The sequence below is a fragment of the Toxorhynchites rutilus genome, chromosome 1, assembly GCF_029784135.1.
Source record: "Toxorhynchites rutilus septentrionalis strain SRP chromosome 1, ASM2978413v1, whole genome shotgun sequence".
Classification (NCBI taxonomy): Eukaryota; Metazoa; Arthropoda; class Insecta; order Diptera; family Culicidae; genus Toxorhynchites; species Toxorhynchites rutilus.
In genome coordinates this window covers 138,297,753-138,325,553 of record NC_073744.1, presented here as the reverse complement: position 1 = coordinate 138,325,553, position 27,801 = coordinate 138,297,753, and the positions used below count along the sequence as shown (strand labels likewise).

General features: G+C 38.6%; 1 protein-coding gene across 5 annotated transcripts in view; it reads left to right on the top strand.

The window, feature by feature from the left end:
- The window catches only part of LOC129764846 (leucine-rich repeat flightless-interacting protein 2), a 123,886-nt gene that overhangs the window by 21,513 nt on the left and 74,572 nt on the right, over positions 1-27,801 (top strand). The window lies entirely within an intron of this gene.

Below are 27,801 nucleotides of genomic sequence, written 5' to 3'. Positions count from 1 at the left end.
GTTTATTACACACAGTCAGAGATGCCAGAACTATGGGAATATCCATAGATCCAACGATTAGTATGAGTTGTATGGAAATATGAATCAGTGGGAGAAATCTGCGAAGCTTAGTATTATCTTTACGGATTCATACAGATTTTTTTTTGTTCTTAGTGTATATTGCTTTGTTCCCTTCAGTTTACAGGTATAGTCTGATTTGAAAGGGAGTGAAGAAGGAAGAAAATACACTTCTACCGCTACAGGTTTTTCTTGCCTTCTGTTAATGCCAACTGTTTTCTTTTTTCGCATTACACATTGTGTTTTGTAGCTCTAAAGCTAAAACAATTGTATCAATCAAAAGATTAAAAGATCATTCGATCTAAACCTCATCATATACGACAGAGTATTATTGTACCTTAAGTTTCGAAAGTCAGAACTTTTTGGAACATGTCCCGTTCCTGAGGATATTACATTGATCGATGTTAATCTAATTGATCATTTACTTGTAATCTTCAGAAAAATTCTTGATGCGAATACAATTACACTGTACATTATACAATTGAGTCTTTGTTGCTCAATTTCTAGATTAATGAGGGGAACGTTATTTCACAAAATATGCCAAAAATGCACTATGCACTATGCACTATGCAATATGCACTTTTACCCAGTTTGAAAAGAATCATTAAATATTTTTCATTGTATGCTATTCTTAATTATAGAGAATATATTGATCGTCCAATGTTTCTAATGGCTGAAGTCTTACATTCTATATAAGTAACGTTCGAGTGCTCTACTTATATACAGCCATTCCATGCCAAACCGTTCTTTTTTGCAAAATAATAAATCCGCATTTTTTTATTTTTTCATTAGTGTGCCCATTTACATTTTACTTTTTTTTTTTGAAAGCTGAGGTTTTTTTACATAACATATCCAAAAATCAGGGAGGTGTTTTTTCTTTTCTGAGTTATGATTTTTGAAATGGCTCGAAAAAACATTTTTTTCCACTGCAAAAATTCATCACTTTTGGACTACTGGACCGATTTAGATGATCGACATATCAAATTGAAGCTTATATTTTCTTTGAAAAAATATTACTTTTGCGGAACATTTGGATTTTCGTTTTTGTAATTATTGATTGAGTTAATTTTTCATAGTTTTCTCGGTGGAAGATAGATGGCGCTATATTTTTTAAATATTTTTTTTTGGAAAGTTGAGCTTGTTTACATAATATATCCAAAAATCAGAGATGAGTTATTTTTTGTTTTTGAGTTATTATTTTGTAAATTTAACATGTTTTAAGTCTTCGTTCAATATTCCTATGTGACTAGACCAGACCTATGCGTCTAGAATCTCCAATCTTCACGCAAGTGTGATATTTTTTTCAAAGAAGGCTTGAATTTAAAAAAAATTATTTTTTTGACGTAGATTACGTCTTTCGGGAACATATTGGGGTACAAATTGCAAAATCGAAAATTGAGTACATCGTGAAAATTGTCCAATTTCAAACGCTCATTGCTCAGTCATTCCATGATGGATTGATGACATTTTTGCGTCAATCGATTTCGGCACTCCATAACAATTTTTTCTATTGAATAAAATAAAATATGTTATGAAACTAACTATCGAACAATTGAAAAATCTCAACTCCTATTCTAACGGAAATTGACGACACATGCGGTGGTTCCCTAACAGAGACATCAAACCAATCTGCCTGGAGGAAATCGGCATTGCAGATAAATGAAAGTAGGGGGATCTTTTATTCCTACCGAAATGTGTTCCCTAACAGAGACATCAAAAACAAGCTGCCTTGGGAAATCGACATTGCAAATAAATGAAAGTATGGGAAATTTTGGGTCCTGCTGAAATGTGTTCCCTAACAGAGACATCAAAACCAAGATGCCCGAAGAAAATCGGCATTGCAAATATATGCAAGTCGGGGGCATTTTTATATCGCAAGTAGACCACCATATCCCAAATCATTATCAAAAAGTTTAACGATGTAATTCTTCAAACATACCCATAATCAACAGCTAGCCTAACGGAATCCTACGTCAACTATGCGGTCGTGTCTCGGACACAACCCTCCTGTGACTTTTTAGCTTATTGGCTTAAATTTAGTATGTCGATTATCTGAATCGGTTCAGAAGTTCAAATGTTATGAATTTTTGCAATAAGTAATTTTTGGAAAGAAGGGAAAAAATGACTTCAGATTTTTTTCAGATTTGAAAAATCATCTCTCAAAAACGAAAAAAATGCATCTCTGATATCGAGATAAGTTAGATTAAAAAAACCTCAGCTTTCAAGTAAAAATATAGAAAAATATAGCGCCCTCTAGTCTAAACCATGAAAACAATAAAAATAATTTTTTTGCAAGTTCAATGTTTTGTAGTAAAAGGCTAGCTCATTGTCTTTAATTTGATATATCAATCATCTGGGTTCAGTGGTTCAAAAGTTATGAATTTTTGAAAATGTCATTTTTGGGAAGAAGTGGAAAAAAATTGATTTTTTGGACCACCCTAAATGGAAATGAGCCCCCTAATAAAAAAAAAAGTAAAAAATACGGGTCTAATGTTTTGCGATGAAGAACAAAATTACCACTTTTGACGAAAATCTGAGAACCACTATATCAGTTTGGCATGGAATGGCTGTATATAAATAAAAATTATTTTGTGTCCGATTTGAACAGCCAGTATTAAGATTGATGTGTCTTAGTCTGTGTCAGGTTTAATGTCAAAAAAGAAAGTATATACCGCGAATATAGATAACGTACAGAAAAATAAATCTTGGGGAACGTGAGTGTTCGAAATTATTTAAATCAAAATAGCAATTGTGGGCGGGACGAAGTTTGCCGAGTCAGCTAGTCAGCAGTAAAATAAAATAATTATTTATCTCATTAAAATGTTATTGCAAATCTATAAATAACGCAGAAACGTTGAATTTAAGCTCAGCTGAACTAATTGTAGCAAGTTGAAAGGATTGTCCTTACGCTATCAATAATAAATGAATAAATGAAATGAATATGTAATTTTGAATCTTCTCGCTGAACATTTACAAAAAATTAAGTTGGTACTTCTGTCAGTGGTCTTGGTGTCCTTTTTGAGCGCAATTTGTCAATTAGTTTGTTTACAGCGGCATTTAAAACATTTCGTTTACATTTCGTCATTTAAGTTTGAGAGAGCTAGCCCGTGAATTGAATATCTCTCATGAGACCGTTTGTCATATTTTGGTTGATGTTTAGGGCACGAGAAAAGTCGCAGCACGACTAGTGCCTAAAGAGCTCTTCAGAGTTTTCATCGCAATGAAGTGACTGAAGACATGTCGCTTTTCACTAGAGGCTCCGATCAAATCAGCAGTAGAATAGAAACGGGTAATAGTACTCTGGTTAGCGAGCGAGAACATTCTACACCAGCTCCACAATTATAACTAAATGGATTTCCTGTCTGTCCTGTGCTGAATTATAGAGACTTTAAACTTCTGCAGATCATTTGCCTCTAGCCTCCAGAAGGGTTCTTGTGGACAAACTTAATCCAAACTCTTTCTCTACCTGTCTCGAGAAAGACAATACAAAGACAAACTCGACCACCAACATGGTTCGGTGACCATAAAACGAGGCTCTGTGTTGTTTTCAATAGTCTGTTTTCAAAGCTAAAACTATTGAAACAAGTTTATCGGTTCAATAAGTAGCAAGCATATAACTGCTAGACATTTGATCTTGCGAATAAAATGAATACCATACCACTTCGATGAGCAGGAAAAGAATTATTAACGTTCAAAAGAGAAATTGATTCCTCCTTGGAAATACCCAGCCAAAGTAATGATAATGAATTGGCAAAAGTATGATATGGCAAAGGATCTACTCCTGTACAAAAAAAAATGTTACATAGAATAACCGTCTGGTCGGAGTTGAAAATCAGGACACCTGTTACAACTCCAATTATGACCAAACTATTATCATTCTTTTGGTATAAATGAATAAAAACACGTAGTCTGCACTGAAAGAGATCAAAATGCTTAGATCTATTTATTTAACGTATTTCTCGAACGGTCCATGCGGGGACAATATTCCGGAGATGATGATTTCTGTTCTGTACGAGAACAGGAGATTTTGGGCAGTTGCCGAGTCATCAAACATCATGTGCAATAGTACCAGAGAAAATCGATGGATTCGAAGCTTGGAGAGTTCCTTCTGCATTCAAAATCTTCTGAACGATGCATAATTCAGCATGGATTTAGGAATGATTTCCAATTGAATAATCTTGCAATGTTTCGGTGTTTGGATATGCTTTTCCAAACCAGATTTATCTGTAATGGTTCATTGGGGATTCCAAACTTCTGTTTCAACAAAATGACAAAATGCACATAAATCACATATGCGCGACTTATTCTCAAAATCATTACGTCTCTCTGTGAGACAAAGGTACTTCTGGCTCAATTCGTCGATAAAATGATAATTCCATACCAATTATGGAGGAAATGTATCACCAACTTACAGAAATTTACGAATAAATACTCCATTTTAGTTCAAAAGTATACACAAGTATATTTTTCTAGCACTTTAAACTCTGTTTTTGAAGATTCTCACTGATATTTTTATGATAAATTGACTAAATTGTATAAAACACATGTTTGGAAATGTCACTTATATGTACTAATTATGGTAATGGTATTCCTGGAGTTTCGCAATAAGTATACCTATTATGGTAATAGTTGATGTCACATGAAAAAATATTAATAGGATTCGAATAATTCTTCAATAATTATTTTTAAATAAAACTATGCCTCTAAATTTTATTCCTAGTATACAATACTATGTCGTTAATTTTATACTCGATGAAAAATTATGAATAAACTTCGTGGAAAATCAACGCACGGAGATGGGATATACGGATATACGTCATTTTGAAGTTCCAAATTTTAAGTTTTGAGATGTAGTACTTGAATGTTCCTATTTTGTTGTTTGTAGTTATAGTGAATAACAATATTGGAAATAAAGAAAAAAAAATTTTTTTCTGTTCTTAAAGATTTTGTAGACTAACACAGTATGTTATTAACCAAGTCAATAGTGAATCCATTTGACCTTATCAATCAGCATTCATTTTATTCCAAGGTCATTTTACTACAGGAAAAAGTTTTGATAGAATGAAAAGATTCCCTTTTTCTTATGAATAACTTTTCAATAATGCGATTGTCCCTAAAGCAGTTTTTGAAACTACAATAAATTCTATACAAGGTTCATTATTTATTATTGTTATTACTATTTATTATTCGGCAAATATTGCTTAAGTCTTGAAAAAGTCTATCTGCTTTGATCGCTTCTTTTCAATGACTCTCTCCTACTGTTGGTACTGGCAGCTCTGCTGGTAACGATTCTGTAACGATTGAGGCGGGCTGTCATGGAAGTTGTCAAAGTGACAGTCCAAACGGTACGAAATAACGGAACAGCACATCATACAAGTTTCATTCGCATTCTAAAAGCCACAAGCACATGTAGTGAATTAAAAGAGTGAACTATATTAAAACTTATATTTCTAAAGTAAAACTATTGAGACTTACAGCTAGTAAAACTTAAGTCTATACTAAAGTTATATAGGCATAAAAGTTGTAAGTAGCACATTGATACGATGAAACTTAACCTAACGTAAAAATATACATACAGATTCCGCGTGTGAATGCCTATATTAAGGTTAGGATAGGGCGCTGTTCCATCCATGCAACCGATTTTTGTGAGTATAGCTCAAGAATTTATATGAATCAAAACTAATTTAATAAAATTATAGCAAAAGCTACATTACAACTAAACGGAATTTCGTAATTTGCTCGACGAAATCGAACAAAGGATCGCGCCTAACCTAACTACCGCAACATTCTTTTGAAAAATCGACCGCAGTTGACCTCGTCGATATGAATCAAACTCCAAAGAAAGTGATTCCAGAGAAGCCCTGCGACTATACATTGCAAGACGCACAAACGCTCGACGAGAATCGGACAGATTGCGTACAGTGCGACCGCCGGAACGGCGATGAAAGTATGGTGCAGTGTGATGGTTGTCAGTTATGGTGGCATTTCTCGTGTGCTGGCGTTTCCGGTTCGATCAAGGATCGATCATGGTCATGCACTAAATGCCATGTGGACTGCCGAGAGAGTATCGCATCTACGTCCCGAAGATCGCGAATGTCTAATAAATCAGCAAAAGTAAATTTACAGCTTGAGAAGCTGGAGAAGCTCCAAGCCATCGAAACCAAGTTCGTCGAAGAAAAATATAAATTGCTCGAGTCTCATCTGGAGCCTGAAGACGAACACGGTAGTGTCCTGAGCAAGCGTAGCCGGACTAGCAAGCAGAGTAGGCTTTCTCGTATCGCAACTTGGGTGAGTAAATGTGCAGAGCAGGAGGAGGAAGCAGAGGTTCCTACATCGAAGGACGCCACTCCAATGCCGCCAGTGCCTCCCACATACGTGAACGCCGTTGCAGTAAGCAGTCATATTCCGCACCAGCAGCAGCTACCGGTTAACGATATACATCAGAGTCCCTTGGAACGTCCATCGCTGCCTAAGCAACGTTCTGCGCCTCCCTCAATGATCTTCGTGCCGGAATTTGGAAAATCGGAAACAGATCCGAAACAGTATGAACAACCAACAAGACATGCTGTTTTCAACAGAATAGCAGAAACAGTTCCTCTGGCACAATCTACCCCAGGACCTGTGCAACTCATCGAGCAGCATCCCACCTTGGAAGCGACCAACGTTCCTGCGCTACTGATTAATTCACCTGATCCTGAACGTGTATCAACCGATTCGCCAGCAATAATGCCAGTATTCGTGAGAGCTCGTGAACCGGAGTCAGCATTGCCGCCCCCAACCACATTCGCATCAGCTCCTGCAGCCCTTGGACCCGAGTTGGCTCCTCCACCACCGGTTCCAGCGGTGAACCCGTTTATCACAACTGTACCACAAACTCACCTCGCATCTTTACCAAGAGAAGTATCTTTCCCTGTGCCACCAGGTAGGTCAGATAATAATCCGATGCAAACGAATATACCACCAAACATCAACGATGTGAACATTGAACATCTAATGAAACAATTCGGTAGTATTGCTTTGTCACCCTCGCAATCGCCATTGTTTAACATGAATTTAGCCACCTTTGCCCCTACCCCCTCGCAGTTAGCCGCCAGGCAAGTCATGCCGCGGGATTTACCCCTATTTTCTGGAAATCCAGCTGATTGGCCAGTTTTTATGAGTAGCTTTATAAACACAACATTAACTTGTGGGTTCTCAAGCGCTGAAAACATTTGCCGCCTTCAACGTAGCCTGAAGGGCGCCGCATACGAAGCTGTTCAAAGCCGTTTGCTCCTTCCTGAATCCGTCCCCCATATCATGGAGACGCTTCAGTTGCTTTACGGTCGGCCTGAACTACTAATATCAGCCCTCCTGGAAAAGGTGCGAGCAACGCCTCCGCCTAAAATGGAAAGATTCCAAACCATCATTGACTTTGGAATGTCTATTCAAACTCTATGCGATCATTTAGAAGTCGCCGGTCAAAGCACACATCTGTCAAACCCCTCTCTTCTCGCGGAACTCGTCGCCAAACTTCCCCCTCATCTTCAAATGGAGTGGGGTTCGTATCTTCAGGGATTCCCTGAAGTTAATCTTAAAACCTTTGGATATTTTATGTCGAGTGTAGTGAAAGCTGTGAGCAAAGTGACCGTATATGCCAACAGCAGTGTGAAATCAGGTGCAATCGTGAAGAATACTATGCACACAAAAGGAAATATGAACACGCATCAAGGTGATATGGAAGACAGTGCTAGTATCCCGTCGTTTACCAACCGAGAGGAGGCAAGGCCATGTCCAGCTTGTAAAGATACCGGTCATCGGATCCAGAACTGTTCAACCTTCACATCCCTTTCTGTCGCGGACCGTTGGAAGTATGTGCAATCCGGTGGACTGTGTCGAAACTGTTTGAACGCTCACGGCAGAAGAAGTTGTAGAAAACCGTCCAACTGCGGAATAAACGGATGTGAGTTCCGCCATCATCCACTTCTACATTCATCGCGTAGTAGTTCAGATGTAAAGGCCTTAGTAAATACTGCAGAAAATCATTCACATCGATTAGTGAAACAGACACTACTTTTCAGGATAATACCTGTCACATTACATGGACCCAAAGGAGCTGTGGACACCTTCGCGTTCTTAGACGATGGTTCATCCTTGACACTAATCGAAGATAGTTTAGCTAGGGAGCTTGGCGTAGATGGTGTAACGATGCCTCTATGCCTATTGTGGACTGCCAACGTAACCAGAGTGGAGAAAGAATCGCAGTTGATATCACTGGCCGTTTCTTCAACTGGAGGAAGGAAATTTACTTTGGAGGAGGTTCAAACGGTTAAAGAATTGTCGCTACCCACGCAGTCACTATCGTATGAATATCTCTCGAAGCAGTATACTCATCTTAAAGGAATACCTGTCATAAGCTATTCAAAAGCTGTTCCAAAACTTCTAATTGGAGTCAACAACTTGAACTTGATGGTTCCACTGAAAATTCGCGAAGGATCCAGACAAGAGCCAATCGCCACAAAAACGAGACTTGGTTGGTGTATCTACGGAGGCAGAGCAAGCAACGGTCAAAAATTATCTGTCAATTGCCATGCTTGCGGATGTGAGTCAGATCAAGCTCTTCATGACATCGTCAAGGAATTCGTTACCATGGATGAAGTCGGAGTTTTACCTGGGACTCCACTATTGTCGAAATCCGATGAACGTGCTCAACAATTGTTGCAGGATACTACAGTTCGAGTAGGCAGTCATTTTGAAACCGGCCTACTTTGGAAGTTCGACCATATAGAATTGCCGGATAGCTATAATATGGCTCTACGTCGACTTGAATGCTTGGAGAGAAGAATGCATCGTAATCCAGATCTGAAGCAGGTTTTACAACGACAATTGGAAGACTACCAATCCAAAGGCTACGCCCATCGAGCAACCGAAAAAGAACTGAACAGCGCAGACTTGCGACGGGTATGGTATTTGCCACTAGGAGCTGTAGTGAACCCTCGGAAGCCCACAAAGGTACGCATGATTTGGGATGCTAGAGCGGCCGTAAACGGAATTTCTCTCAATTCCGTTCTATTAAAGGGCCCAGATCAGCTGATATCACTTCCCGGTGTACTCGTACGCTTCCGCCAGTTCAACGTAGCCGTTTCGGCTGACATAAGAGAAATGTTCCATCAAATTCTCATACGGAAGGAAGATCGCAACTCTCAAAGATTTCTTTGGCGCAATAATCCCTCCGAGACTCCCGATGTGTTCCTCATGGATGTAGCGACCTTTGGCTCCACGTGCTCACCGGCATCAGCGCAATTCATCAAAAACAAGAACGCCGCAGAATTCAAAGAACTGTATCCGCGAGCTGTTGAAGGTATAGTGAAGAACCACTACGTGGACGACTCTCTGGAGAGCTACGAGTCCGTGGAAGACGCTATTAAAGTATCACGGGAAATGCGCCTCGTCCATGAGCAAGGTGGCTTCGAGCTGAGGAACTGGCTGTCCAATAACAACGCGGTTTTGGAAGGTTTGGGTGAAACAAACCTCGGGGAAGATAAATCGTTTGCGGCGGATAAACACAATGACCCCGAACGAGTTCTTGGTCTCCTGTGGTCAACACAAGAAGATACCTTCAGTTTCGCAACCGAGATGAAGCAGGAAATTGTTGACTTGCTCAACAGCAATGAAAGTCCTACGAAAAGACAGCTGCTAAGATGTTTGATGTCGCTTTTCGATCCGCTAGGTCTGCTAAGTCTGTTTGTAGTACACGGGAAGATCTTACTGCAAGAGGTGTGGAGATCTGGAACACATTGGGATGAAAAAGTGAAGAATGAGCTACACCAAAGGTGGAAAAAATGGATCAACCTGTTAGTCGACGTTCGTGACCTGAAAATACCTCGCTGCTACTTCCCAGGCGCAACTCATCAGCGCTACAGGGATCTACAACTCCACATATTCGTGGACGCCAGTGAATCTGCGTATTGTGCGGCGGCGTATTTCCGAACTCTGAACCCTGACGGATTACCGGAATGCATACTGGTTGCGGCGAAGACAAAGGTTACCCCCTTGAAGACCCAATCAGTACCACGGTTAGAGCTTTTGGCCGCAGTTCTTGGGGGTCGATTAGCACAGTTCATCAACGAAAACCACACACTATCCATCACCAGGAAAGTCCTGTGGAGTGACTCAGCTACCGTATTAGCCTGGCTACGGTCTGACCATCGTCGCTACAAACAATTTGTCGTCTGCAGAATCGGAGAATTGCTGACCATCTCCGATGTAACGAACTGGCGTTGGGTTCCCTCTAAGCAAAATCCGGCGGACCTTGCGACAAAGTGGGGAAATGGACCAGATCTGTCTGCAAACAGTGTTTGGTTCAAGGGCCCCTCGTTTCTACGGCTGGCAGAAACAGAATGGCCGAAAGAAAACCTGTCCAGCAAACAAACTGACGAAGAGTTACGTCCCTGTTATGCTCATAAAGCAAATCCGATTCCCGAACGCTTGGTCGAAATGGAACGTTTCTCTAAACTAACCAGAGCCATTCGTGCTGTAGCCTATGTATACCGATTCATAGGAAATTTGAAACAAAATATTGTTGGAAAAGAACGTTTAGCAGGTCCATTGACATCCGAAGAGCTCCAAAAAGCGGAAAACCTTTTAATCCGTGAGGCACAGTGGCAAAGATATCCGGATGAGATGATGGTGCTGATACGCAATAGGACAAAGCCGATCTACGAAAAAACAGGCGTAGGAAAAAACAGTTCTCTGTATCAACTTTGCCCCACTTTAGATGAGCAAGGTATTCTTCGAGTGGATGGCAGAATCGGAGCGGCACCAAATGTAGAGAAGGATACCAAATACCCCATAATTCTACCGAGCAATCATCCGCTGACATATTTGGTTTTAGATAACTATCATCGTAGATATCATCACGCTAACTCAGAAACAGTAGTGAACGAGGTTCGGCAGCATTATCATGTATCAGCACTCCGGTCGGCAGTCAGAAAAGTAGCGAAAGCATGCCAGTGGTGTCGAGTTCACAAGAGCCAACCGAATATTCCACGTATGGCACCGTTGCCTCTCGCAAGGATTGCGTCGTTTGTACGACCGTTTACGTATATTGGTTTGGATTTTTTTGGACCCCTGACGGTGAAGATTGGAAGGAGCAATGCAAAACGCTGGATAGCTCTGTTCACGTGTTTGACAATACGTGCAGTTCATGTTGAAGTGGCTCATAGCTTATCAACGGATTCCTGCATGAAATGTATTCGTCGGTTCATCTGTCGCCGAGGATCACCAGCCGAGATTTATTCGGATAACGGGACAAATTTTCAAGCCGCTGATAGACTACTTAAGGAACAAGTTGAGAAAATGGCTGTAACGTTCACAGGTACCGCTACCAAGTGGATATTCAATCCTCCTAGCACTCCCCACATGGGTGGTGCTTGGGAGAGGATGGTTCGTTCGATCAAAACGGCCGTGGAAACGGCGTACAACAATAATCGGAAGCTGGATGATGAGGCGTTGGAGACTTTCATGGTTGAGGCAGAAGCTATTGTGAACAGCCGTCCTCTAACATATCTACCACTTACATCAGAAGAGAATGAGGCGCTCACGCCGAACCATTTTCTTCTAGGCAACTCAAGCGGTGCACGGCAGCCGCCCATCGAAGCTACAAATTCGGCGGAAGCTATACGTTCATCATGGAACCAAATACAACACCAGCTCGACATATTCTGGAGAAGGTGGATTAAAGAGTACCTTCCGACGCTGACTAAGCGGCCGAAGTGGTGCGGCGAAGCAAAGGAAATAGCTGAAGGACAGTTGGTGTTGGTTGTAGGCGAAGGAAATCGTAATGAGTGGACGAAAGGTCGGGTCGTTCAAGTTATTAAAGGGGTAGACGGAAGAGCTCGGCAAGCTATCATACAAACTGCGAGGGGGCTCGTGCGTAGGTCGGTGGCTAGGTTGGCTGTACTGGAGGTTGATGTGGTTGGTAAAACTGGACCTGGTGGCCAGTGTTACGGGGGAGAGAGTGTTGGTACTGGCAGCTCTGCTGGTAACGATTCTGTAACGATTGAGGCGGGCTGTCATGGAAGTTGTCAAAGTGACAGTCCAAACGGTACGAAATAACGGAACAGCACATCATACAAGTTTCATTCGCATTCTAAAAGCCACAAGCACATGTAGTGAATTAAAAGAGTGAACTATATTAAAACTTATATTTCTAAAGTAAAACTATTGAGACTTACAGCTAGTAAAACTTAAGTCTATACTAAAGTTATATAGGCATAAAAGTTGTAAGTAGCACATTGATACGATGAAACTTAACCTAACGTAAAAATATACATACAGATTCCGCGTGTGAATGCCTATATTAAGGTTAGGATAGGGCGCTGTTCCATCCATGCAACCGATTTTTGTGAGTATAGCTCAAGAATTTATATGAATCAAAACTAATTTAATAAAATTATAGCAAAAGCTACATTACAACTAAACGGAATTTCGTAATTTGCTCGACGAAATCGAACAAAGGATCGCGCCTAACCTAACTACCGCAACACCTACGATAACAAAGGCCTTGCACACATATTTTGCGCCACATAATTTGATAAACGAGGTTCCCTTCTACACCTCTGATATTGAACTCATCAGGAAATGCTTTGAACGGAATTTATCCCTCATTAGGTCCCATGATGGCCTACTTGGTTTAGTGGGAACTTATGTGTCGTCTAGTTGCAAATCCGGCCAACTCCTCAAATTTGAGAAATTCGTTTTTTTGGTCTGTAGACCTTAGATGCATTGTACTTATTGGCAGTGAGAAACAGCGCCAAAATCGATCAATTTCCTATAAAACATGCGTTTGGAAATCATGATGTGTCGCAAAACCAGCCAAATCCTTTTTATGATGCTACAGAAACATATTTTTTTATATGGCCGATTTTGTAACTAGACGTCATATCTGGGGATATAAATTCAGAAGTCAAAAACAATTTATGTAACAATATTTTTTTCGATTTCGAGTGCCTATCTCTCAGTTACTCCCTGTTGGATTTATATGTTTTTTGAAACAATCGGTTTGAATACTCTCCAACAATCTATTACAAAAAAATATATGATTTTTTCAATAGTTTGTTGAAATAGCACAGGTGACGCCTTGGGCCGCCTCGGTGCCTTATCCTCGTTAGATGGGGACCCCAGAATAAGTTTTATTACGAAAAAATAAATACATAATAAAAAATGCACTCCGGTGGCGTTACTTCGTGAGTACCAATATTGACAGCAATTACTGCAGTTACCCGCATGAATTAATGGAGTATGAGCAGAACAGCGCGAAAAAGTTCATAACAAGAACAATTGTCAGTAGATTGAATTAGCGTAGAAAAAATGGAAATGAAAACAGAAAATGATCACACGGTTGGTTAACAAGAATTACTCACAAAGTTAATTTTATTCAGTTTTCTGAAGAAAATTTTAACTATATTCATACATCACTCAGATGAAAAAAAAATCCATCATTTTTCAAATCAGGCTGCGGGCCGCATGAAAAAAGCAGGAGGGCCGCAAGTTGGCCACCACTGTACTGAAGAGCTGATACTAAAAATTCAATGCATTCGCAAAGAACATCCGAAGTGGGAGCATTCAATGAAATAATTGCGTAGTCTAACGTCGCGGTTGTATCATGGGTCCCATCTCCTACAATTTTTATTTCGTTTATTTATAAAGTTTATTTCGGCTATCTTCCATCGGATTGTCGCAAATTTGTTGTTAGCAAGCAACTGCTCCACGTCGTCAGCCGGCTCTTCACCCAATCGCGTGTTGCATCTGTTCCATTCCATATGCTTTGTTGTATAATGACTTCATTTTAAATTGAACTTTTAATTAAATTGAAATTAAGCGCTGACTAATTCGGGCCGTTATCTGAAAAATCAACAAATTATTTGTGAAAATCAAAGGAAACTACAATCTGTAACAATAAATTTTTGGTTCTTAAATTCTCAAAATCTAAAAAATCTGTAGAAATACAAACGAATCTATAATTTTGGCAACCCTACTGGGCACGGTGATACGGGTGTAAATGAAAATCATTTCTTTCCGCTAGTTTGACGTCTGATTTTAATGTCTGTATTGGAAGTAAACCTAAAATAAATAGCTCGCAACAAATTGAGCTAATAATTCTTGAAATATTCCATCAAAATGTCACATTTTCTTCTAAGCTGGCATCCCTCCAGAAGACGTAGTCCCGCGTCTGACAAATCTGACATCTCTGCTCACAGCAGTCGATTTTTTTGGAAGGTATCATTTTTATGGGTGATAATATTTATTGTTTCATGCAATACGCACACGGATTCGGTAAAGCGTGGCGAGCGGTGGTTTGTTTACAGTTGGGTTTTGCGTTTTTTCCTTGTCGCTTGGCGGCAAGTAAATCCGCGAAATAAAACAAACATGTTAGGTAGCAAAGGTTCAGAGTTGTATCAGCTCGTTGGATAAGTTGGGTGAAATGTGTTTCTGGTAAAAATGTGGTTACACATAGTGTGATGTTACTAGCTGGGGTATGGGGTATGTTTTTACGATTGATATGTAGGTGTCGCTACCACTGAAGGTAAATCAACGTTTCCGAATAAATTCTGGTCATATTACATGCATTACCATTAACGCCGGTTGTTTGCCAATTGAGCCATTTTCCTCGGAAATTCTTCAAATCTCCAACATCCGGTTGTTGAATTTTGTGGATAATCACCTCCAACAAACAAACCATCTGTTACAACAGCTGGATCAGTGTTTGTTGCAATTAAATCCTCCCTCAAGCTATAACAGTCTTCCCAATAGTGCTGGTGATGTAGCCCCATCCAATTTAATAGCCTTGTACAAATGTGTGTTCTTCCGACTGTCGTCTCCTTCCCCCTTCCCCGTCCCCGTGTTTTACACTTCGCACGGATGGAGCGAAATACGTATTAAGATTTATTGATATTGAATTTTTATTTCATCTCTTACTTGCAAGCATTGTTTTGAGCTTCATTTGCCACGGTGTGTATATACTCGCAATAAAATTGCTCACTCTCCCCCCGAGCGCAGAAGATGTGATGGGGTCTTCACTTATGACTTCGCGCGCGAGCGACCGAAACCGAAAATAAACAATCCATTTCCTTTCCGCCGAGGCTGATGTGTGTGGTTGTTCATGGCGAACAGAGACGAACCGTGTGTAAACCCCAATGACACTAATTTGGATAAATGTTTTCCCAATGATTAACAGAAATTTCCACAAACAATTCAGATTTTCAACGTTCAATTTTGATTTTTTCCACGGTCACTACAACCGAAGGAAGTGACGAGTGATTTAGAAGAAATTAATCGAGGGTCATTGAAATGGAAAGAGTAAGTTTAATAATGCATCCTGCTTAAACGAGTCAAGTCAGTGTTAATTTTCATCCTTACAATCCTTCAATTTACGTCATATGCTTGTCGTAAAAAAGTTTTCTTCAACAAAATAAAACAATTGGCCAATAATAACTTTCGAAATGTTTTTTTCTGTGCGGAATGGTGTTTAAGAACTACACATTGTGTAAAACCCAATTTTTATTGGAAGATTGACTTTGAGCGATTCTTCAATGTGAGAACAGTGTCTAAAGCTTCTCTAACTCCAATGTCTCGTTTCTCTCCTACTGAAGATAGTATAAATCACGAACCATACGAACTATCCAAAATAAGCGAAAGCCATCCCAAAAACCATAGCGCACACTAATCTATTATCTCTAATTGCATCTGCATTTGGGAGCGAAGCTTTTCGCGGCTGGCGGCATGTAGCGCTGCGGGCAGGAAACTGGAAACTGGGAGCGAACTAATGATCAAAACGTTTAAGAAACAATTTCCTCCGCGGGCAAAACAATCGATCCATCTTCGCGCTTCATTGAAATAGAACAATCCCCGGGAACAGCAGAGCGCCACGGTTCCACACGGTACGAAGAAACTGGGGGAAACGGTCCGAATAGACGGTCCCTCTCGCCAGGGGGAAAAAGGTATCGCCCGCCGGAGAAAGTGAGCTGTCACATCTTTCCGATTACCTCAGATGTCAAAGTCATCGACCTCCAATGGCGTGGGGGGAACTGATCTCACGACTTATCCATAAGGGGATCGATCTGTCTTCCGGGTAAGCCACGGCTGAATGCTACTGTGCGCGAAGACAGTTGCGGATCTATGATTGTAACTCGCGGTGAATCTTCGTTACAGGAAACGACGCTCTCCAATCGATAAACTGTTCTTCGAGTATTGGGAGAAATGTCATCCATACACTGAATTAGTGAAGCTAAATAGTGTTATAACAAGATGTCAACAACGATATGAATGCAATCTCTTGCACATCGCGCACCGTTGTTAACATAATTTTGACTCATAAAAAAAAACTAAAAACGTGTACGGGAAAGAAGACGTGCCAAATATGGGGCCCGAACAAATAAACACATTTGTAAGTAGTGTCCTATTTACTATTTGCCGCCCTTTGAAAACGAACGTGGCAATGAAACAAGATATTAATAATTTTTATGGGCAATTTTATGAACTCTGTGTCTCTCTAACCGTGTTGCGGGTGTGATTTATAGGATCACTCGGTGGCAGAGTTGTTTTTTTCTTGGCTTCTGGTCTAGCAGCGGCTTAACTAAGACACCCAATCCGGGCACGCTAGAGGTGAATTTATGTTCCACAGAGAGACCATAAAACGGCCTCCAAACCTGAAAGAAGGGATTCACCGGTATGGTTGTTGTTGTCTAGTTAGAGATGTTAACAGTGCCTTAGGGATCTCACAAATGCAAATCTCCAGAGGACCGGGGAACATTGGTGGTATGGGAAGGCATGGGTATGTATTACGATCCGAAAATATTTTCGATTATACATTTTAAAATGAAACGGTTTGAAAGGATTGGTAAAGATAGAGTAGAGATTGTTTTGTTCCGCGAATATATTTGTTTGATAAATGGAAAATGTTATACAAAACAGCCATTCCATGTCAAACCGATATAGTAGTTCTCAGATTTTCGTAAAAAGTGGTAGTTTCGTTGTTTATCGCAAATTATTAGACCCGTATTTTTTATTTTTTTTGTTAGGGTGCCCATTTTTATTTTAGGATGATCCCAAATATCTTTTTCCCCTTTTTTCCAAAAAATGATATTTTTCAACGGTCGATCATTCTTGGAAAAATGCTACGCTTGCAAAAATTTCAGGTTTTGGTTTTGTCATTATTGATTATATTTGGTTTTTATAGTTTTCATGGTTTCGGGACCAACGGCGCTATTTTTTTTTTTATATTTTGCCATTGGATTACGTCTTTCGGGAACATATTGGGGTACAAATTGAAAATTGAAAATCGAGTACATCTTGAAAATTGTCCAATTTCAAACACGTATTGCTCAGTCATTTCATGATGGATTGATGAAATTTTTGCGTCAATCGATTTTGGTACTTCATAACATTTTTTTATATTGAATAAAATAAGATATGGCATGAAACTAACTATCGAACAATTGAAAAAATCTCACCCCCTATCCTAACGGAAATACCCACATCTGATTGGTCGAAATCGACGACAAATGCGGTGGTTCCCTTACAGAAACATCAAAACCAAGCTGCCTGAGGGAAATCAGCATTGCAAATACATGAAAGTAGGGGAACTTTTGTTCCTACCAAAAAGTGTTCCCTAACAGGGACATCAAAACCAAGCTGCCTGGGGGAAATCTACATTGCAAATACATGAAAGTAGGAGGAACTTTTGTTCTCACCGAAATGTGTTCCCTAACAATAACATCAAAACCCAGATGCCCGGAGGAAATCGGCATTGCAAATATATGCAAGCTGGGGACATTTTTTATATTGCAGGTAAAGTGAGTAATACGATTGATTCTAGCAAATAAAATTTAAATTTGAAACTTTGATGTTGGATGCTTCGTGAAATTTCATATCAATGACCGATCGTGTATTGTGAAAAATTTAGCACAAGTGTAAGTGTAAAACTGTATATGGTAGCAGTTGTGTTAAAATGTCTGGATATATGAAACGATTTATTTTAATTTTCATAAATATAAACCAAGGTGTGTTCCCACTCGAGAACGGGTCGTTCGGTTTTAGATGTCTGTTTTGTTGTATTCATTTTCACCGAAGGAGAGTTCATATGGCGAGAAAAGTTGGAAAAGTGAAGAAATAAAGGGCGAACCCGAAATTATTGCGACACATTCAACAGGGCATAACTTTTTTACCATTGGGTAAAAATCAACCAAAATTTGCACACTTTCTCATTGATGTGTATTGTCTACATGCTGTCAAACTCGAAGTCGTGTTTTTCGATTCAACGAAAATGGAGGTGAATCAACGCGAGTCGAGAGAACAAATTCTTTCCAAACACCTGCAATTTCCTGACCTGTCGCACCGGCAGTTGGGAAAAATGTTGAACATTTACCATTCAACCGTCACGAGAGTGTTGAAGCGGTTCCAGGAGCGGTTGACGTTGGACCACGGCAAAGCAGCTGGAAGAAAACCGGGACCGGAGAACAAAAAGACGGAGGGAAAGGTGAAGCAGATTATTAAAGCAAATCCCTACGTCTCAAGCCGTGATTTGGCTAAAAAGATCGACATGTCGCAGAGCTACGTCCAGAATGCAAAGAAGAGAGCTGGACTACATACATACAAGGTACAGAACTTCCCAAACCGCGATGAGCGGCAACAATCGACGGCTAAAACTCGGGAACGGAAGCTCTACGAGAAGATGCTGACAAAATATGGCTGCTGTGACAAAATATGGCGACGAAACGTATATAAAAGCCGATTTTAAGCAAATTCCGAGGTTGGAGTTTTTCACCGGCAAGAGCAAAATCGATGTGGACGACAAATTTAAGAAGAAGAAAATGTCGAAGTTCGCCTCCAAATATCTCGTTTGGCAGGCCATCTGCTCTTGCGGACTGAGGAGTGAGCCTTTCGTGACAAAGGGCACAGTAAATGGCGAGATCTACAAATCTGAGTGCCTCGAGAAGCGCCTTTTGCCGTTCTTGCAGCAGCACGCTCCGCTATTTTGGCCAGATTTGGCATCATGCCACTATTCTAAAAGTGTCCTGGAGTGGTATGAGGCCAATTCTGTCCATTTTGTTCTAAAGGACATGAACCCGCCAAACTGTCCGGAGCTGCGCCCGGTGGAGCAGTATTGGGTAATAATGAAGCGGGAACTTCGGAAGAGCAAGAAGAGTTAAGAAGTTAAGAAGAGTTAAGAAAATGGAAAAAAAACTGAGAAACTGGTACCGGATGACACTATAAAGACTTTGACGGAGGGCATCAAGCGAAAATGCGTTCAATTGTACACTCAAGGCTCCATCGATTAACTTTTCTTTTGATTTTTGAAGTAAATATATGTATAAAACTACTCTAAAATTTTGGTTTGATTCTAAACATTATTTCATGACATTTTCGGTGTCGCAATAATTTCGTGTTCGCCCTTTATTGAGTTCCCATATGCTTTTCATATAGTATTAGGTGTTGTTAATCCAATTAAAATTCGCATTGGGTTGAATAAACACTCAGAAAGTAAAAATTAAAAAAGAAATTACTTTTTCCATTTCAAATGTATTTTTTTCTGTATTCTAGCAACATGTTTTAACTGATGAGAAAAACTGATAATTGTGTTCGGTCTAGGGTCACAGAGAACGGTTTTCATCATATCTCATTCCACTTCTATCTGATACGCACCATCTAAAGACTAATTATCATCCCTCTGTCATCATCACTCGGTTGTGAACACTGATGGAGTGAACAAACAACACCCAACAATCAAACAAAACGAACCTTTCCAGGGCCACCAAATCATTATCAAAGAGTTTAATTCTTCAAACATATCCAAAATCAACAGATAGCCTAACGGAATCCTACGTCAACTATGGGATCGTGTCTCACACACAACTCTCCTGTGACTTTTTTTCTGGAAAACTGAGGATTTCGTTTTTTTTGTTTTTGAGTTATGATTTTTCAAAGTTACAAAACATTATTTTTCCCTTTTTTCTCAAAAATGATTTTTTTCAAAAATTTATTTCTTTTGAACTACTGAATCGATGCAGATGATCGACGAATCAAATTAAAGCCTACTAGCTAGGCTTTTTTGAAAAAATAACACACATGCCAATTAACACGTTCGTCGCCCAAAGCGACGTTTTTGAGTTTCTTGCGGGACCCAACTTGCGGATAAATTATTAAATGAAGATCAAACTTATTTTGTAGACAACTTTCACATTGTCTAGAATTTTTTTGTAATTTGAAGACGATTTGACAACAATGACATATGCCAAAGTCATATTATATGGGTTTCGCAAAAATCTGCGGTATAAACCATTCGTACTGTAAATTAATGAAAAGTATAGTATAAACATTATAATAATATGGTTATGATTTTATTATTTTTCTACATATCCTAAAGGGCCCTTCTCTATCGAATTCCTTTTAAAAATCCTATTCAATTTGAATGAGGAAAGTGTCACCCATATCTGGGTGACGGGGCGACGAAAGGGTTAATTGGATTATAGTCACATACCGTTTTGTCTCAAATTCCGAACACTTAACCTTTTTTGGCCATTAAACAGTGCCTCATTACTCAAAATGGTACTTTTTAGCGAAATTAATGTGGTTTTTGGATACAGTAGAGCCTTTACTTTCATTTGGCCAGCATTAAAATAATTTATAAATTCATATTCATGATGAAAAACTAAAAATATGTTTGGTTACATTTGTCTCAAATTCCGAACACCTAAAATGCATTTTTTTGAAATTATAACGTTTGAGATACTAGACCGATTCAGATGATCGATATATCTAAACAAAGTGAATAAGCTATTCCTCTTTTCTATCCCTTTTGTTTATTTTAGGCTTATTAGCATTTTAGCTGTAACAGAGCCGAATTTTAATCGTGTACATGTCACATGTTTATCATATCTATAATTAGCACATTACACAGTTGCCATTTTTCGGCGTTAGAGTATTCCCTTCTATACCATTGCAAATGGTACATATTTACACAGTAGCCATTTAGGCGAAAGAGTTTTCTATCTGTTCTTCCATTATCCACAGTTAAGACTGGACAGCGGAGACAGTCGTTGATCCATTGTTGAGTTATTTATAGAACAGCAGCCCGATATTTCTGCAGAGCAGAGCAGTTGTATGGATGAATCGATCTTATTTCGAACGTGGATCTATCTCCAACGCTGATGATTGTTGCGTGGACCTAGTTAATCTGTAACAACACAAAGATGGTCAATGAGGGCCCTGAGTTTTATATTTCAAGCCAATATCGTTCGCTTACTAAGCGAACGCGCAACCAATGTGGCTACGGAGACCCCCGTAGCTATTCATCTTTGGAAAATATAAAACTCCCAAAAATTTGGATTTTGTGCTTCGAAACTTGATTCCAAATCCGAATTTGCTAACCCAAACATTTTATCGCTGGTTTTGACAGTCACTTTTTTGCAATTGCTTAGTACTATAAGTTATATACAGTATCGATACCTGTGAATGATGTTAAGATGAACCCTACACCACGAAGAATGTCAGAGTATTTATTATTCAATTATCGAAAATATTAAAGTTCAATAAATTTACATTTAAAAATGAAGTGTTCGGAATTTGAGACAAAACGGTACATCCAGTCAAGTCGCATAGAAATATTGAACGAAAACTGAAAACATGTTAACTTTGAAAAACAATAACTCAAAAACGAAAAACAACACCTCTCTGGTATTCGGATATATTTTGTGAAAAAACCTCAGCTTTCGAGAAAAAATATAAAAAATATGGTCCCTTGGTCCTGAAACGATGTAAGCTATGAAAACCAAATATAATATGATTACGAAAACACAATCCATTTTTATTCATAGTGTAATATTTTTTCAAACAAGACTAGCTCATTGGCTTTAATTTGATGTGTCGATCATCTGAATCGGTCCAATAGATCAAATTTTTTTTGTAGTGGAATTTGTAGTGGAATAAATGGGAAAAAAAAGATTTTTCGGACCATCGTTCAACTTTGAAAAATCAAAACTCAAAAACGAAAAAACGCCTCCCTGGTTTCGAGATATGTAATGTGAAAAATCCTCAGCTTTCCAGGAAAAAAAATATAGCCCGAGACCATGAAAACTATAAAAAACAAATACAATCAATAACGAAAACATAATTCAAATTTTCTGCAACCGTAGTATTTTTCCAAAAAAGCTAATTGGCTTTAATTTAATATGTCGAACATCTGAATTGGTCCAGTGGTTCGAAAGTTATGAATTTTTGAAAAAAGTCATTCTTGGCAAAAATGCAAAAAAAAAAGATTTTTCGGACCACCCTAAAATGGAAATGGTCACCCTAACAAAATAAATGAAAAAATACGGGCCTAATAATTTACGAGAAAGCACAAAACTAACACTTTTGACGAAAATCTGAGATTCACTATATCGGTTTGGCATGAAATGGCTGAAAAAAAAAGTTTAGATGATCCGGAGAATCGATTGGTTATCAATTTTGCAAATTCAAATAAGTAAACAAGTGTACCTGTGGCCGAGTGGTTAGCGTCACACATTATCATGCCGAGTGTGGGTTCGATTCCCGTTCTGGTCGGGAAATTATTCATCGAAGACATTTCTTTCGACTTGCACTGTGATTCATGCCTATTCTAGAACTTGGAAATCAGAATGCATTCGTGTTATTTGACATAAAAAATTTCAACTAAATCTTTGTATATAAAAATCTCGTGTCACAGTGTTTGTTACCGAACTCCTCCAAAACGGCTCGACCGATTTTGATGAAATTATGCTCAAAAAACTTGGTAGGCATGAGAATAGATTGTAAACTATATATGATACCGCTAGGATACTCATTAGTATATATTTAATACCGATTAGGATAGCCCTATACAGAAAAAAACAAATCTGAATATTTTTTTAGTAAATTTGAGTTCAAATAATTTATATTATCCCAATTTGAAATCTAATCCCCTATTTTTAAACACGATTTAAGTATTTTTTGTACAAACAATATTCAAAGAATTCAAGCCATTGTTTGTTTTTCGAACAGAACGAATTTATTTACGTTATTAAATGATGATGTAACGATCCCTTCATCGAAATTTCATCCACCCACGCGCAAGTATCCAGGAATTCATCGTCGACACACACGAATGACTGCAATTCCCACGACACACACAGCAATAGTGACGTGAGGAAGAATACATTACCTTGCGAGACGCTATCATAAGCAAAGCCGACACAGTCTTTTCTGTTGCCAGGTCAAAATACAATGCATTGTGATGACATTACAGCGCGTGTGTTCAAACAAGTCCGGTCTGATTCAGTCCCTCCTATTTCTTGATGTACTCGGTTGAATGGAAGAAGCGAGTATTACATTATACACACACTTTTAGTTTGGTCATAAAAAATATGCCCTGAGGAAATCGATAGTGTAATTCCCTCAGAAATTCCAGGTCAACTACTCCCCCATATTCTGAAAACCGATTGAGTCAGAACTTGAACGGATTGCAATTTTGCATTCTGTGATCCGTCTCAAATATAATCCACTCAAATCCAATCGAGTTGTGCAAATGTAGCAACCTTGACACCTTGCCATATTCGACATATATAACATTGAGCACCGTGTTCCATTTCTGAGAAGCAAAAATGGTAATGGATATTCGGGTGGGACAAATACGCTTTTAAAACAAAAATATTGAATGAAAATTTCCTCTACATATCCAGTTTGTGTTCTATGTTAAAAAGTAACACATTATCTTCAAGTGAGAAAAAATTTTAAACGAAAAAATTGTGTTTGATGATGGTTTGGTGGAAACGGTTAAATGAAGATCTAAGGAAATTTATAGAAAAAAAAGTTTAATTAGGGTCAGGTCTTTGGCTTCTATGTATTTAAATGACACCGTGTGATAATTTTCATCCAAAAAAAAATTTCATGCGTGAAATAAGCTCAAGTTTTAAACCTTTGGGATTCCGGAATATGAATGACTGTTCGATACTGTTACCACAAGCATGGGTTCATGGCCCATGCGGTGATATGAAAGTTTTATCGCCCTGCATGGCAAATGGAAAATGTACAAAGTGTTTAAAAATTAGAATGAAGTGAATACTCCTTGATTAAATGACAATGACGAAATAAGGCGATTTCAAATAGGACGGTATAAGTTGTCTGACGTATCGTTGGCTTCCCAATTCATGAACGGGACCCAGCAGTCATAAACTTAGCCGTCCATCTTGAAAATAACAAGCACGATTTTCCATCTGCAATTTTCTCTTTAAATGCAACTTTTAAGAGATTGAAGATGTCAATTACGTTAATGAAGTACATTGAATCAAGAAACATCATTCAAGCTTTCGTCCAATACATTAGTTATATTTTATTTAACACTCAAAAAATTGACTGATATCTATCTGCAAAACCGATTTCCCCACGCTCCTTGGATTTAAAGTCTGTGATAGTGAGATACATTTCAGTCGGAATAAAAATACCTCCGACCTGCATGAATTTGCAATGCCAATTCCCCCAGACACCTTGGTTTTGAAGTCTGTGTTGGGGAAACACATTTCGGCCGGAACAAAAAATATCCTCGACTTGCATTAATTTGCAATACCAATTTCCCCACGCTCCATGGATTTGAAGTCTGTGTTAGGGAATTTCAGTCGGAACAAAAATACCCCCGACTTTCATGTGTTTGCAATGCCGATTTCTCCAACACTGCTTGGTTTTGAAGTCTGTGTTAGGGAACATATTTCTGTGAGAACAAAAATCCCCATACTTCCATGTATTTGCAATGCCGATTGCGATAGATGCGTAGGAATATTCCCTATCAATTGATGCAAACATTTTTCCGATACATTAGCAAATGTTCGAGTTATAAGCATTCGGAATCTTTCATTTTTTCTTGCAGGTTCTGTGTTTATGTTTCCATTTTACGCCCCATATACACCGGTTGGACGTAGTTCCACAACCACAAACAACCACTTTTCACGAGAATCTGAGAACCACTCTATCGGTTTGGCATGGAATGGCTGATATAGTATGTTTTATAAAAAAAATCCTTGATGTTATATTAGTGGAAGTTCTCAGATTTTCGTCAAAAGTGGTAATTTTGTTCTTTATCACAAAACATTAGACTCGTATCTTTTTATTTCTCTTTATTAGGGCGCTCATTTTCATTTGAGGGTGGTTCGAAAAATCTACTTTTTCTTTTTTTTTTTTTTCCAAAAATGACTTTTTTCAAAATATTTTTGAACCATCCGTTAATTCTGAAAAATCATAAACTCAAAAACGAAAATAACGCCTCTCTGGTTTTGACATATGTTATGTAAAAAATCCTCAGCTTTTCAGAAAAAAATATAAAAAATATAGCGCCCTTGGTCCCGAAACTATGAAAACAATATAAAACAAATACAATAAATAATAACGAGAACAGAATTCTGATTTTCTGCAGGTTTAGTATTTTTTTCAAAAAAGACCAGGTGATTGGCTTTAATTTGATATGTCGATCATCTGAATCGGTCTAGTAGTTCAAAAGTTATAATTTTTTGATAAAAGTCATTTTTGGAAAAAAGAGATAAAGTTGATTTTTCGGACAACTCTAAAATGGAAATGGTCACCCTACTGAAAAAATAAAAAAAATACGGGTCTACTGGGAGAGTACAGACTGGATCAATCAGAACGTGATATTTTCGATTAGATGATTATTTCATTTTGCATTTGTTGAATAGTTTGAAAAAATATATGATTTTTTTTATTGTAATAAATAATGTAATGAGTAGAAATATTTCCAATCTATCCATACAAAAATTTTTGTGATCCATTGAGAAACAGTCGAGTTTGAGATTCTCAGGTTTTTCGAGAATAATTTTCTACCGTCGCGATTGGAGTTCGATGGAAAAAAATCGCACGATAAATATCGGAATATTATATATCGCCGATCCAATTCATTTCAAAGGAAGTTCCCCGATTACCTTGTCAGGTATTATTTTGCGCCATCGACGAATAACGCACGATAAATAACGAAATATGCCGCAGATTCGATTGGGTTTAGAGGAGTTTTTTTTGTTAGGTTTCCTGAAGATAACTATCCCTCGTTATGATTGGAGTTACAAATACGTGCGATGAATAATAGATGAATAATATATTCGGAATTTCATTCCGTCGAGTAGTCGATAGTTCGCGTTTAAATAATCACATCACTTACCTTAGTGAATCCTGATTCTTACCTTACCCCACTAACTATCCCTCCCATGATGAACGCTAGAAAACCACGCTACAGAAGCGACCCTTCTGGCGGCGAATATCATACTAACATTCCTTCCCTTCTTCTGGTGACTGTAAGGACGAATCACCGAAAATTACACAACGAGAATGATTTGCTAGTCCCAAGCGTCATTCGGCGTGTTCTTTGTACGATTTGGTTGGTTCAGGTCAATCACGGAGAGCAACTACGAATTGTACAGTCTACCCAAGCCCAAGGTCAAGCTCCATCGAGAAACAGTCGAGTTTGAGGCGTTCAAATCTTTCACATTTTCGTTACACAATTTTTAGTTTTTCATTTTGTACCCTATGGTTTCCTATTGAATGTAGTTAAAAGTCATAACCATAGCGATCGACATGATAAGATCACAATTATTGGAAATTCGGGCAATAATGCACGTTGACCGAAGAATTTCTCATCCTCAGCTTACGAGGTGAAATCCACAATTTGTAGCGTGCCCTCAGGATAAGCCTTGTGTAGTATAAGCAATGCTTTGAAAGTTCAGACAGCGGTGATTCCACTTCCATATCTCAGTTGGTGTGGTTCATGTGTGTAGTAAAAATGTTCGAAAATAATGGTCCTTACGAACATTGTAGGAAAAAATATTATCAAAATAAATCTTCCATGTGATTTGAGTTTGAGCTTGGGTAGGCTGTATGTTAGAGTGCCAATGAAAATGGTCATCTCGAATTTTCAAAGCGAACTTCATTAAAAATGTTGATTCCCACGAAAAACTACCCTATGCAAAATATCTGCTCAATCGGACTTCAATTACTAGTGTCGCACAGCGGTAAAAGTTAGAGTTTTTTTGAAAACCGAAAAATCACCCAAGGGGAGAGTAAAGGAAATCGGGGGTTTAAAAAAATTATTTTTGATGCCAAATGTCTTAGAATTGTATGAAACGTCGAGATCAACTGTTCTATCAAAAAAAATTTTTTGTCAAAAATTGACTTTTCGGCACTTGGTCGTTTTTGTCTGAAAAGTCGTTTTTTGACGAAATTTGAGATGACATGACATAATGAGATGACAGTAGATCTCGACGTTTCATGCAATTTGAAGACATTTGGCATCAATTTTTTTTTTTCGAAAACCCCGATTTCCTTTCGGTTTCCGATTTCGGTTTTCAAAAAACTCAAATTTTGAACGCTGTGCGATACTAGTAAATGAAGTCAGATTGAGCAGATATTTTGCATAGGGTAGTTTTTCGTGGGAATCAACATTTTCAATCAAGTTCGCTTTGAAAATTCGAGGGTCACTTTTTTCCCATACATCCATTGGCACTCTACTGTATGTACATTTCGTAGTTGCTCTCCGTGATTGGCCTGAGCCAGTGAAATTGCACCAAGAACACATTGAATGACGCTTTGGAGTAGCAAACCATTCTCATTGTGCAAGTTTCGGTGATTCGAGCTTTAAATAGCCAACAACTTACAGTCACCAGAGGAAGAGAAGGAATGTTAGTATGATATTGGCCGCCCGAAGGCCAGAAGGGTCGCCTC